A 16,156-nucleotide genomic window follows, 5' to 3' on the forward strand; every position below is an offset into this window, starting at 1 on the left:
TTGGGATCGTATCGCATAGCAATAGCAAGGCTTTAGGCAAAAGGTGAAAAGTTACAGTAACATTAAAAAGGCACTGTGAAATTTTCAAAGGAAATAGGGGCTGTTTCCCTAATAAGAACATTAATAACTTGCAAGTGTGTTGTCACATTTAGGGCAACAATTTATAGTGTGTTTCCCCAAGTATCTGGATTTCTGAATTTATTTAAGTAAAGCATACAGAGGAAACAAAATCTAAGCTAATTCATTGTTGGAACTGTTTTCAACTCAAAATGGTTTGATTCTGACCAATGAGATGACTCAGCAGGTAGATATTCTTGCCACCAAACCTGTTAGCTTTAGTTGATGCTCAGGAAGCACACGGTAGAAGTGAGAAATGACTCTCAAAAGTTTCCCACCCTCTACACACATGCTGCTGCATGTGTGCACACAATCAGTCAATCGAGTGATCAATCAGCAAATGAATAAAATATATAATTTTAACAAACAGTTGATTAATTCTTTTCTGACAGTATTTTGACAGGCTTTTCTAAAGTGTTCAGCCCTCCATGTGGTCATATTTAAATTCAGCTTACTGAATTACATCTTGTCTCTCATTTGCAGCTTTCTCATTCTTAATTAATAGTTTAGTCATTTCTAACATTTAAAATTTATATAATAAAAACTTACTCATAAAAATTATACATTTTATTTTGTCACCATTACTACACCACAAGAATAATTAAAGAATTCTAATAATAATTTGGTGACTAATAGGATGACTGTAATATATGATCATTTCTATTTCTTTTATTTTTAAAACAGGATTATTTTTGCTACTTTACCATTTTAGGTAATTTTTCATTGATTTTATTGTGCTATATATTTTTCTCTGTTCCTCTCCTTGCCTCTCCCCTCCCATTCACCCCTCACCCATGGTCCCCATGCTCCCAATTTACTCAAGAGATCTTATCAGATATTGTAAGTATTCCATAATATATGTATTAAAGGAATTTTGATTACAACGGTCACAGACAAAATTCTACCCAGAATAAGCGTTGAAGTGATGCATACTACATACATACTAATCCATGAGGAACAGACATGTGTACTAAGAGCTGACAGAGCTGAGGTTCTTCCAGTTTCTTTCCATTTGCATCAGACAAATTACACAAATCATTGTCCTCCAACTTTGTCCTCTGTATAAATTGAAAGGTCTATATCTCTTAATTCAGAGGAGTGTTGTGATCAGTAAGTGATTTAGTTGTAAAATGTATCAAATATGGAATGAGACTTATAGTTTTCCCATTGGTTAATTTCCATTCATTTAGTAAGTGTATGAGTACTTTTAAAGATAAGATCAGATTTTATTAGTAAAACATTTATCTTAGTTGGTTTTGCTGACAGGAAATGGATTTGCATTTTACTGCTTGGTTATCTGGAGATGAGAGATCTCTCTTGAGAGACAATAGGTATCTCTTCCCCTAAAGTAATGAAGTACATGGAATTGATAAGAAAAGAATACACATTGTCCACTAAATTAGTGCCATGTGATCTAAACATATCCACAATTCAAGTTCCAATTAATCTAAACTTTGTTGGATGTACAAAGTCTTTACATTGGTAACTAAAAACATTACATCTAGTAAAATACATCACTATGATAAAATGATTCCTGGCACTGCTGACAATTGGCAAAGGGGACCTGGAACATCATAAAATATTAAATGAACAGAATTTTAAGTACAAGTATTTATATTGGGATATCTTTGGAGTAGACCTGAGTCACCAGTTTTTTTTTTATTTTAGTCTTAGTCAAATGTTAAAAGTAGAATAGGTAAAGTACACACATTCTCTTTTTATGTTCTGAAGGACAACATCCATACGTAGTAGTCAATGATCTCTACATAAATAGAATGTATACATACCACGATTAACTTTAGAGGAGTTTCTCAAATGTTGTGTAAACTTAAACTGCAAAGACTGCCTGGTTAGCTCTTTGTAATCCAGAGACCCATGGTAGCCAATGATCTAATCAAAAGTAGTAGGAACTGGAAGGCCAATAGTACAGATTTGAATCTGAACGTAACCTGGAACCTGGTGTGCTACGACACATAATGAGTGTGCCAGTTAATAAAAGTGTCGAGCCCAATGAAGCTTCTTGTGCTTTCTTTGCTTATTTACTCCTTGACTCTCAGTTCTGTTACTTGATATGCATGTACATTGAGAAGAGCCATCTAATTTCTTCAGTAATAATTCAAATGCTGCTCTCTTTCAGAAATCCTTTCTCTTTCTCTCTCTGTCTCTCTCTGTCTCTGTCTCTCTCTGTCTCTCTGTCTCTGTCTCTCTGTCTCTGTCTCTGTCTCTGTCTCTGTCTCTCTCTCTCTCTCACACACACACACACACACACACACACACATGCAGTAATAATGTCTGGCTAGATTTTTAAGCATTAAGTAGCCAAGGAAATATGACACGCAACATTCAGCATCACAATGGATTAATGAACACAATGAATCTATCTGTTACATTTCAAAGCCATTGAAGCACGTGGAACCAGTTTACCAATTAAAACATGATTTCTTGGAAATTCATCAAGGAACCTGTGAAAGAGAAAAGGAATGTAAGAATCCTTCTATAGATCTCGGTTATGGATTATAGAGTGAAAAATTTCTTCATTCTCTATTTTCTATTGTTTTCAAAATGCCCTCCAGTGAACAAAGAAAAAATCAATCACCTGTAAGAGGGCACACATCTTTCAAGCATTCTTCACCCTCTTTGTGACAAAAAAAAAGGCCTAGAGGGGAATGAGGAGTGTTTGAACTGTATGCTGAATCCTCCTTTTATTATGTGACATATATTCTATGCCTTTGCGCTCACATAAAATGCAGAAGTTACATTTTCATTCTTACTGCTCTCTTTCTTGGTCAATCTATTGACCTAGACTTCTTGTCATAGTAGACACACAAGAGTCATCTGCAGTAACAATAGCTTATAAGATTCTAAACAGGATATTAAGGCCCTTAGAAATAAATTATATTTGTTAGTGCCAGGAACCTTACAATATTAAAGATTAGAATACATATTTATTTTAAAATTTTTTTAACAATTCTAGAAAATGTCTTCAAATATATTTTGATCTACCTACCTCTCACTGCCCCCTTTATGTAGTGATGAGGGCCGGCTTGTTGGGATATCTGTCCCGCCCAGTACCCCACAACCGGCAAGCCCAAAGAAAATCACACACAGGACTCCATGAGGTTATAAACTGATTGGCACATTAGGTCAGGCTACTTATTAGTTCTTATGACACATATTACCCCATTATCCTTATCTACGTTAGCCATATGGCTTGGTACCTTTTTCAGTGTGACAGCTTACATGCTGCCTCTTCAGTGGTCTTCGCAGGAGTGGCTGAGGGAGCTTCTGCTTACAGAATACTCCCAGTCTCTTTGCTCCACCCCTACTTCCTGTTTGGCTTTCCCACCTATACTTCCTGCCTGGCCAATCAGCATTTTATTAAAATATGATTGACAGAATACAACAATTCTCCCACACCACCTTTAGTGCCTCCCAGTTCTACTTCCAATTCACCTCCTTAGCCCTCCAACTTTGCTTTCTCTATTTTTTTTTCCAGTGGAAATATGCAATTACTATAATTTATACTCTCCATATATTTCTTGGTGTAGGGCCATCTACTCAGCATGATTGAGTAGAAGAGCCACATCCTTAAAAAACTGCTTCCCCCTTGGAGAAAGTCAGAAGTAGTCAACTATTAATAAACCCTCAGTTATGGTTGGGAATGCCTTAGTCCTCTCTCACTCTATGCTAGAATGTTGACTGGCTTGATTTTGTGTAAGGCCTTCCAGGCAACCACAGCTGCTGAGTGCATAAGGGCAGCTGTCTTATCACATCCAGGAGGTACAATTTGAATCAGTCTTCCTGATCTCTTTCTCTTACAATGCTTCATCTCCTTCATCTAGAATGGTCCTTAGCCATGGGTCTGTTGTAATATAGGTGTCACATTTGTGACTGACCTATCAACAGTCACTTATTCCCTGCCATTGTCTAGTTGCTGCTTCTACAAACTCACCATTCACTGCACACAAAAACAAAGCAAAGCAAACCCATTTTCTGATGAAAGATTCGATATTTTAATCCATAAAAGGGTTGAATTAATTCCCTTCCTCGAAGAATAATGCTGCCTTTACACAAGCCAATCATCAGGAGGAATCAGAGACGCTGCTGCACAAAACTTGGATAGTCATGCCTCCAGAATTCACTATGAGCTATCTAAATTAGAGGTATGATATTTTAAAGTTGGTCATTTGTTATGCTGTTTGCTTCCTTAACAACTCCTTGAAAATATTTATTCTGGATGTGTTATATGGACATCATCTATTAAGACTCTTAAAATGTTTTGCATCTTATGTAAAAGCCACTAGGCTCCAGATGCTATTTCAACTGGGCATCAGACTAATCCAGAACAAACTTTTAAGTTTGGTGTCTTTAAAAGTCAACTAGAGGGAGTTCAGTGATCCTCCCCAATATATAGTACTTATGCCTCTTGGCAATTAGTAGTAGTTGCTGAATATAAGGTCTCTTGTCCCTCACTTTTCTATTAAGAAGTTAAGGGCCCACATCTGTCTAATGAAAATGTGACAGGAAGATATGGTCATACACAACAAATTATGACAACTAAGAGTTTTAACTGTCAGACAGTGTAAATCATAATACCAGTCACTCAGGTGCTTAGGGTCAAAAGAAGTATGGGGCAACCCCTTAAAACTATATCATAAGATAACAATAAAATGCCATTTTAAAAGACTCCCAACCCCATTTTGAAATATGGTTTCTTTTTTTTTGCTATTTGAATGGTGAATTTGGTGTTTAATAGGACATGTTTCTCTTGTAGAGCACCTGAGTTTTGGTTCCTGTATGCATATGGTGGCTCACAACAACTTGCAAACCCAGTTTCAGAGTTTTTAATACCTTCTTCTGACCTTGGAAGGCACCAAACATGAACATGGTACACATGCATATATTCAGGCAAAACATATAAGATAAAATAAATAATAAATAAAGAACATGTTCTGTCATTTTTACATTATTAATAATTCTCTTATTTCAATCCTGTTAAAGAAGAAAATCCAGACATGAATATATGCAGGAAGATGATGTAAATACACTGGAAGTAATACCAAGGAGTTGGGGCAGATCCTTCCTTCAGATTCTTTAGAATTCAGTTTTGATCTTGCTCTTCTGACAACCAGAACTATGAGAAATGACATTTCTGTTGTTGAAACCACATTGTGGCAATTCCTAAGAACAGCACTAGCAAAATTGCATGTTACAAGGAGCCGCTTGTTCTTCCTGGCTGCCTGGTTAGCTTACATCCAAAATAATCTCACAGAAACTGTATTGATTAAAACACCGCTTGGTCTATTAGCTCTAACTTATTATTGGCTAACTCTCACATATTAATTTAGCCCATCTCCATTAATCTGTATATCATCACAAGGTCATGGCCTACCAGCAAAATTTCAGCACATCTATCTCCAGTGGTGGATCCATGATGTCTCCTTGACTCTGCCCTTCCTCCTAGCATTCAGTCCAGCTTTCCCTGCCTACCTAAGTTCTGCCCTATCAACAGGCTGAGGCAGTTTCTTTATTCATTAATGGTAATAACAGAACACAGAGGGAACTCCCACCTGAATTGTATACCTAAAATTCACCATGCACTTCATTGGCATTCCCACCTACTGCCCTAGCTATGGTCATTCCCCTGCTTCTGCTCCCATTATTATGTCCAAATTATTTCACATCTATAATCATGTCATATAGATATGTTTTTCAATCTATAATCCACATATGTTAGAAAATCTGTGACATTTGTCTTTCTGTGAGTGTTTTACTTCACATAACATAATGGTTACCAGTTCAACTCATTTTCCTGAAAATAATAAAAAATATTATGGCTGATATTAAGATCTATTATATATAAATACATGCATGTGTATACATATACATATATGCACACATAAATATTTACACACACACACACATACTACATTTTCTTTACTCCTTTGTTTGACAGTGTCTCAGTGGACATGGCTATGGAAGTACGTTTTTGGTAGTCTGATTTCAATTTCTTTGGACAAGTAACCAGGAATATTATAGCAAGATCACATGAAAGTCTTGTTTTCACTTCAGAGGCTTGGTTGCAGAGAAGCAAACTGAAGAAGGGCACTTTAATTCCTACTCAAGGGAAATCATTTTTAACAGTGTATGGGAAAACATCAAATCTACAGACATTTTACAAACTGGAGAACGTGTGACAATTGTAAGAAATTTGATACATACACAGAAGTTCAGATAAACTGCTGTCATCTCTGAGAGAATATAAACATACCGTAGTGTGTGATCCCTGGCTGTCAATATCAGAGACGTCATACTTCAAACATGTACAGCAAGGGAGAGGGGAACTCAGTGAAACACACCCCACAGTCACTAAGGACATAGAAAAGCAGAAAACACCAGCAAAGCCCAGGTGCTTTGGATACAGGGTATAATAAAGCCAGCTCAAAGGACGGCATACCATACATTTAACTGGTTATTCACGTAAGTTATATGATGTGGAAGTCACCTTTAATGCTGAATTCATGAACTATTTGCTTTTGAAGAAAACTAAGAACTTTTCTTGCAAGTGTATGGCCACATCATATTGCTAAGTTTTCATTTGGGAATACCATGTGTACATACGTGTGCATGATGAAGCTACATAAAACAACGTGAGTCTGAGTTTGGAGAATTTTAGTGTTGCTAGATACATCTATGTTGTAAAAGAAAAGAGTATCCCATACCCACGGGACAGACACTCCTATGTTCAAGTTCCCTCCAAACTTCACTCTTTATCCTTGCATCTCTCTGTTCATCTTAATCCTTCATTATATATTTCTTTATTCAGTGGTCTGGCAAATTAAGTGTTTCCACAAAATCTGTAAGTTCCTCAATAAAATCAATCAGCTCCTAGAAGAAGATTGTGTGAATTTCCAATTTATAAATGATAGGCTCAGATTTGCTATCAGCATCTTTACTTGGAGACAGTGTATGGAATTAGCCATTAACCTACTGGATGACTTCAAGTACAATGTTAGCCTTGAATTAAATTCTGAAGGTGCACAGTCTGTGGTCACTGTAGATTGCCTAGTGTTTGGAGTATATCTTATATCTAGTACAAGGAATATTGTGCTAGCAGCTAGTTTGTTGTTGTTTTTCTATTATACACAGAAAAAATGTTAAATTCTGATGGATAGTTTTATGTAGATCAAGTATAAAAATAAATGATTGCTTAATTATCTTGAAAGATTACATATTAATTCACTATGAAAACTTTAATTGCCAAGTAGACCAGAAAATTGTGGAAAATCATTAGCTAATACATTTTTATTTCTGATTTGGAAGCCAAATTATCATGAGATGAATATTAAAACAGTAAATATTTATGAAATCAAATTGATGTTTCTATTTTTTGTTTTATTTATATGCTTCTGTCCCAATTATATAACAGATGTTTGACAATTTTTTCTTTCATTTTCTTAGCCCAGTGATTAAGTGGATTGAACTTACGAGAAAAATCTAAGTATTAAGTAGTCAACTGATTTAGAAACTATAGGAAAACATAACATTGACATATTTGAGGAAACTTTGAAAGATGAGTTGAATATCAAGAGGTAGGACCTGCTATTTTGAAGTGAGATAACAGATGAATGTCTTTGACACATGATCTTAGTAACTTTTCATGATTTTTTACAGAGTGGACTGTAGAAATGTTCTACATGTTTTATATGGGGAATGGAATTAGTCACCACAGCAGTTAAGATTAATCATAGGAAAGTCTCCTGTATGAAACTCTGAGGACTAAATCAAGGACTTCATACATGCTAGAAAAATGTTTAATTACTATGTTAAGTCACTAGCTTTGAGACACCAGAAAATTCTAACTTGGATACAATGATGCAAGAAATGACTTCCTTATCCCATCCATCATTTACTGTGGCATGATCATAGATAGACTCTGTTTTTAATGAATATGGCTCATGCGAAAAAGAGTGAAAAAACTTTGCTTTCCTCTTTAAATATAGGATCAAAAAAGACAATAATTAATAAACAGAAGATAGTAACTAAAGAGATATATCAGTTTATTAAATTCCTAGAAGATGTGAGTTCAAAACCCTAAGCACCCACACAAAAATTTTGCATGTCCAATTGTGCCCGTAACCCCACATCTAGGAAAAGGAAGAGCAGAGACAAGAGGATCACCAGGATTTGTTGGACATAAAACTAGCCATGAAAAAAGGAGTTTCTGGTTCAGTGAGAGACTCTGCCTCTAGGGAATGAAATGAGGTAGGACAGAGGACAATCCATATGTGTAAGCACAGGTACAACACACAAACACACAAGAAATAAAATGCAAAATTCACCATCATTTGGAGTTTACTTTGGCATCTGTTAGGATCATAAAATAAATTATGGCTCTTCATTTTGTTCTTTTTTATGTTATTTTTCATTATCTTTACAATTTATTCTATACAGTCACCTGATTGTCTTAATTACAACACCAATTTTGAAAAAATTTATAACAAGAAATTCACAATGACAGTTCAAGTTATGATTCACTATATGATCAAGTTTTATTCTAGAATGAAATAGTATAAGTGCAAGAATTGAAAACTAATATAAAAATGTGTGTGTTTAAAAGTCAAGTTTTATTAATCCTTATAATACAAATGTACTTGTATTAACTTTTATACCATGCCAAAACTCAAGCAGGATTGTATGCATATATATCAAAAAATATATTAAAATATGATAAATATTCTTAATATATTAAATATATAAAGTATAGTTTAATTTTCATTAAATCACTTTGGGAGAAAAAACAATTTACTCTTGCTTTTTCCAGCCTTTGATTTTAGGCTTGACAATTTCTAGTTTCCATAAAATTAGTTGGTTTTGATTCCACAACTCAAAACCTTGGAAACATTTCATCTGATGGTGAAGTTGAAATTGTACATGTTTTATCAACATAAATTTGTATATAAATATGAACGTAGTATAAATGGTATTATATATCTGGAAAAGAAAATACTTCTTTGCACCAAGAAAGATGATTTTGCAATTATTTAAATGTTTTTTCTAATTTGAAATATAAATTTATAAAGTATCACCATTTTAATTCATATAATATAATTATACAAAACACATGTATTACTACTGTTTTTTCTCTTGTTCACATTTCCCAAATACAAAAGACTCTATCTTCCACCAAGGTGTCATAAACCATAGGTCAGGAAGTTAGAGATTATCTATCTTTATCCATGCCCAGCTTGAGAATATCTTCTCTAAATCACCCAATAAAATATTCAGTTTTGGGATTGAAGCAATGGCTCAGGATTAAAGAGACGAACTGCTTTTGGATAAGGACACAGTTTGAGTCCAAGTACCTTGTCTGGAAGCCACTAACTCCCTTTTACCCCAGCTAAAGGGCATCCTACTCCTCTGGCCCTGATGGGCTCTGACACTCCTGCACATGCTAAACCCACAGTCACACATATGCATAGTCTATGAAAATCCAGTGTCTACGGGACAATGTCATGAGGTGCAATCTCACTATGACTCTTAAGGTAATAATTTAAAAATAACTTATTTATTTTGTTTGTTATTTTTTAAAAATTGTATTTATTCATTCAACAAAAACTTATGGAATATAGTATGAGGACAAAATAATTAAATAGTGTGTAGTGCATATGCTTAAAACCCTGCCATCAAGAGGGAAAATGCACCAACAGCCATTAATTCTTACTTAACCTAAGGGAGAGCACTGAGGTATTTGAAGTTATGTTGACCCCTATTCCATACCCTGGAATTATGTGGGCAAGGAAATAACAGTCCATATGATTTTATAGACAATACCATTATCAATGCTTTATAAAATGAAACCAATAATTAATAAGTGCCATGAAGATAAATTTAAATGTAACAAAAAGTGAAATTATTTGCCTTTGATAATTTATCTTAATCATAAATTCTCATGTTTTCCACAATTATATGTTTAGTGTATGTATTATGATTATTTGGAGCCAATTGTCTCAGGTCATCAACCACTCATTATGTAATTTTTGCTTCAAGTGTGCCCTTAATAACATTACTGATGTGTGTGTGTGTGTGTGTGTGTATTTCATTCATAAATATAAAATTATGATACTATGTGATCTTGCCCTTCTTTAAGGACATTAATTTCCTTTGCTATTTAATTTATAATACATAATAATCAATCTTTCAACTTAATTTATTCACATCAGAAAATGATTTTTTAAAACATTAAGCAAAACAAAACAATAACACTTATTTCTGTAAAGTGTGAAATTTATTCTGGGATACATTTTGAATAATACATTCATTGAATCTTTTAATAAACACAAGCCTCTTAATACTCAAAATAGACAACTGCAAAATATTTCTTAAAGCTTTGTGATATACATTTAAGGAGATATACTATGTCTCATTATTAAATATTTTTAACATGTCATAAATTGATTTTATAAATAACCTAATATTTAATTTTTTTGTTTTAGTAATAAGGAACACTGTTTTTGATGCTAATCTATGTTATTCATGTTGCTTTATTTTCTTTCTTGTTGTTACCGTAGTAACTCTTTTGTATTATCTCTTGTTTATTATTTCCTCTTAACTTCTAAGTTTTATGGAAGCATAAACCATTTCTATCTGCTCCTTTGTTTATATCATCACTCTGCAGCATGGTGCTTAGCATAAAACACGTGAACAGAGAGCACTTTTATTCACTTTCAGGATACAATAAATTTAGAGATCTGGGGAAGAAAAACTGAAAAATTTCAGCTAAATATTGAAATGATTAATATTGTAAAGATTTAATTTGCTTGACCCTACATTTTATTCTAGATAACACTATAGCAGTTGATGCCTTGATTTTATTTACATTGAGGCTCAACTCAGTTTGGGGTTCATAAATATTTAACGTGCTCTAAAAATTTGCATTTTTTAAAATATACTTGGAATGAACCTATCCAAAACTCTTATTGGAATTTAAGCCAGGTTTGACAAACATAAATACCACAAGAGCCCAGATGCTGGTTTGCCCTACACATCCTTTAGAACAATATATAAGTTGCTTTCTCTTCAGTGTCTTCCCACAGAGAACAGTGATCATGCACTTCCTGGAGAATGATACACACCCTGCCACAGGCACAAGGAACTGGCTCATGTCTATGGGAATTAGAAGCAGCTACAGTCTCACTGTGTTCAGGGCATAATGGACTCCTTTAATTACACATCTACATGGCTTTCTTAGCTGCTATGCGACCCCACTCAAGTGTTCAATGAAGGAGACCCTCTTGATTCAAAGACTCAGGATATGCGGATTTGAATATCCACCACATCCTGCCCCCCTGGTGCCACTCTAACCCTCTGTTGCCTGCAGATGGCCAGGCCTGGCAAACACTCGCCTTGTTTTAAAAGAGATTAGCAGGTGTTAAAGACCACTGGCTTCTAATCAAGAATTTCCCCTTATATAATCCAAAATTATGAAAGAATATGAAAATGGAAAGTTAAAGATAGAATAAGAGCAGCTGTTTAAAGCGTTTTGTATAGGAAATACATACTTGTGGATCTTTGATGCTTAGAATCTTTTAGGTATCCCCCTGCATAGACAGGCAACTTCCTGTAATCTGGCCAGCAGACTTTGCTTGCTAATCCATTTCTATCCTTGAATTGAGCTGTTGTCTACTGCAAAAAGCTACAATTCACATAAAAATGAATTAGCAATGTATTATCAACTTCCTCAAAATATTATCCTTTGAGGAAGTCAAAATGAAAACACTGAATATGATAACTAAGAAATAGTCAAGGCTGCTCTCAGTAGATTTCTTTTAAAGACGTGGTGGGGGGGGCTGATTATAATGTAAGCTATCTTAAGTTGATGAGGATATGTGATGAAAATTTGTGCTCACACCACAACAAATTGAAAGGTACCTGTATCTGGCATTTCTATTCTGTTTGCTTACTTGTAAAATATTGAGATATTTTCTCAATTTTTACATGCCTTCATACACAATATAAGTGTTTTTCGTAGAACAATAACTTTTGCCTTGACAAGACGGGAAGCAGCATATTTCTTAGATATAGTAATTATTCGTACAAGTCAAATTTGAAAGAGAAGCAAATGGAAAAAAACAATTCTGGGAAAGGGATACCGTCCTGCACTGCAGGGTCTGTGCTCTTGCAGAATCCTTTTCACCATGTTACTACCTAGTTTGGGTTGATCCCAGAATTTATCTACAGACTCTCATCAAATTACGTTTGTCTCTCACACTTTTGTGTGATCTGACTTTCTGTCAGATTTTGCCTTAATTCTAATATATTTTTCATGCCATTCTCTAGTGAGATTTGTGCCTTTGCTACTTTATACTCTGTGGTCATATTCACTGAGATAATTTCAGGTGCCTATGGCAGAGCTGAAGCAAAAAGATGTCTTAAATTTTCACTGATAAGTGAAAAATTTAAAATATAATCAAATATACATTTTCCTATTATTTTCCGAAATAGCTTCCATGTTGATTCCAAGATCATAGTTAAGGAAATTTGAGGGAATCAATACTGTAAGAGCCCATGACACAATGCCATCAAAAGTCTGCCAGTCAGTGTTAGTGTTTCCCAGATATTGGAAAGGTAATGGCTTGAATAGCACTTGTTTGAGTTTTTGTGGTTTCCGTGAGACTTTCAAAAAGCATGTGCAGTATGAATCTTGCAAATCTTTGTGAGACAATAAATTGTTCTTTAAGGAAAATTTAGTGAATAACTGTATTTTAAATGTTTCCTGTGGATCATACATTTTGTATTTGTGGTCACAGACTAATGCTTGTATAAACTATTTTAAGAACATGCATTGCAGCCTTTTAGTATCAATAAAAGGAATCGATAATCTTCAGTGTGCTCTAGAGCTCAAGTGCTACATTGTATGACTGAGCATTTATTTTATTTTAGTGGTTGTGCTAATATATATTTCTGATATTGTGCATTGTGATTTTTTTTCATTTTCAAAACAAAATCAGAGTCAAACTGCAGCCAGTTATGCATACTTGTCTCTTTAGTAAGAGGAAGAGACATTAAGAATCAGGAACTTCATAATTATAATATTTCCATTTTAAAATGGCTTACTATTGTTAACATTACTAATCTTGGTTCTATAACACAGTTAGTGTAATATTTTGAAAAGGAGATTTGATCTTGGGTCTATGTGGTAGTAAAATGCTTATATGTTAACATCTTAACTCTATCTTCAACCTTAATCCATTGCAGAACAAAAGTGGCAGTTCAATGAAACAGAGTCAACTTGTACTTTAAGAGGGGACCTTTAGATATTCTGTCTTGCAAATTAAGCTTTTTCCATGCAGATACTGAGTCTTCTGCTTTTAAAATGTTCATTTGCCCTAGTATTGCAGGAAAATGACAAGTATTATAAAAATTAAATGATTTAGAATCATAATGATTTTTAAAATACCTCCAGTGAGATGGGTTATTTGGTAAAGACAATTGTCACCAAGCCTGAAGATCTTTTTGTGATCACCAGTACCCTACATGGTGGGAGGGGAAAACTGACTTCTTAAAATTGTCCTCTGATATCCATATGTGCTGAGTCATATGTCTGTGTGCACGTACATGTAGAATTATATAAATAAATGTAATAAAAATATTTAAAATAACATGTGTATAATATTTGTACACTGCCACAAGAAATAGACATACTGTTGATTACTAAACGCACTTGAAATAAAGCTGCCTAAATGGCCAACAATTTTTTCACATTTTGTGCAAGTTTGCAATCGTAGTATTCAATTAGGCATTTCATATCATAATAGTACCACAGATGGGTGTGGTGATATTTCTTAATTTTTTAAAAATTTCCACCTCCTCCCCACCCTTCTATGCCCTCCCTTCCCCCCCTCCCCCTCCTTCTTCATTCTTAAGAGCAGTCAGGGTTCCCTGCCCCGTGGGAAGTCTAAGATTGTCCCCCCCTCCATCCAGGTCTATGAAGGTGAGCATGTAGAATATATTTCTGGAAGTGAAGGGGGATGTGGTGTTCATGGTAAATATTGCCAAAGCAAACCATCTCTGCAGATGCTCAGTTGGTTTTAAATCTACCAACACAGCATGTGGCACCTGCTTTCCTTTGGCTAATTTGTAATACCCAGAACCTAGAAACAATCTTAACTGAATAATGGATAAAGAACATATGTTACACTTTTACAATGGAGTACTACTCAGCGGTAAAGAATAATGACATCTTGAAATTTACAAACAAATGGATGGATCTAAAAAAAAGTCATATTGTGTGAGGTAATCCAGACCCATAAAGACAAATAGAATATGTACTTACTCATAAGTGGCTTTTAGACATAAAGCATAGAAAAAAAAACAGGCACAATCCACAACCCCAGAGAATCTAGAGAACCAAAAGGACTCTAAGAAAGGCATACATGGATCTAATTTACATGGGAAGTAGAAAAAGACAAGATCTCCTGAGTAAATTAAGGGTATGAGGCTCATGTAAGAGGGTAAAAGGGGAGAGGAGAGGAAGGAAGGGGATCTGAGAAAATGTATAACACAATAAAAGCAATAAAAAAAGCAAAAAGAGAGAAACAGAGTCAGATGGTGGTTGTGCCCACCTTTAATCACAGTATTTGGGAATTACATGCCTTTTACCTTAGCACTGAGAAATTTTTCCAAGATATCTGACTTATCCTTAGCTTGACCCTTGGGACAGATTCCTGCTAGAAGGCTCTCCTGCTGTACATATGCTAATTAAAACTTAAGACATAAGACATCTTATGGTAGGACTGGACCAATAAACACATATTAGGGCTTGTCCCCTGGTTCCCCAATCCTATATATTCCTTATACTCTGGAATAAAGTTGAGCTGATTCGTGGTCTTCGTGGTCTTTGTCCCAGAAGGCTTTTTCCCTTGTACCCACAGCCATCCAACCCTGTTCCCAGCTTGTGCTCCCTCTACCTGTGTGGACCAATGCAGACAACCATCTGGAGAAAGAAAAAGAATTATCTTATATATGCCCCCATGATAAAATGATTAGTGCCAAGCTATGCTGCTATTATGAAGCCTGTATATGGGGCATGGATGATAGATGTAGGTCAGTAGGGTCGAGTCTTTGAAACTAATAATAGCCCATGGTTCCTGCTGTTCGCGACCATGTAAACAAGCCATGGCCTCATGCTCCAGTCACTGCTGAAGTTTCTCTGCCATGCTTTCCCTATTACCATGGAGAGTTTCTATGAGACCATGATCCAAATAAACTTGTCCTTCCTGAAGTCGTTTCCATAAGGTATTTTGCCATAATGCCAAGGAAAATACTTTTTAAAAAGTTAATGCGTATGAGTGGAAATTTGTTAGGGAAGGGAACAAATGTGAGCATCGCAAACCAAAGGAATGGGTTGAATCAAATACAGAAGAGTAATAAATAAAGAACTAGATCTCCTGATGAGACAATTCCAAAATTTAATGATAATAAATTAACAAAAGCATCATTCCTTGGAGTTTTACGAATGTATCTCAGTATGTGTCTGACACTCTACTGAGTTCTTGTTCTCCATACTCTAACTAATTTATCTTTCCAGCAAGCCTATAAAATCAGCATTTAATCATTTTATATTCAAAGTTCACACAGCAGATAAATGGAAAAGATATGCTTCTAATCTCAAATTTAGGACTATATAGAATGGTTTAGGACCACTTTTGTTAATAAAGAATGATAATTAGATTGACCTCTGTTCAATATTACCAACTAAGTAATGGAAACTTTAGAAATGTAATCATCTAGATTAGGCAATTGCAGTGACAGAATTTTGTTCATAACTATATTTATTTTGATGATATAACAGATTTTTGCAGATGTAGTTGGTACACAACAGTAACGAATTCCTTTACAAGTCTAGATGTTAAATGTCTAAAATAGGTTTGGGCAGTCTTTATCAAGGTTTACCACAAAATTATTCCTTTCTAGAAACTCCAAAAGAGAATCTATTTCCCCTCAGTTTCTAGCTTCTCGACCTCAAATTAGAGGTTTC

The sequence above is a fragment of the Myodes glareolus genome, chromosome 2 (assembly GCF_982192425.1).
Source record: "Myodes glareolus chromosome 2, mMyoGla1.1, whole genome shotgun sequence".
Lineage (NCBI taxonomy): Eukaryota > Metazoa > Chordata > Mammalia > Rodentia > Cricetidae > Myodes > Myodes glareolus.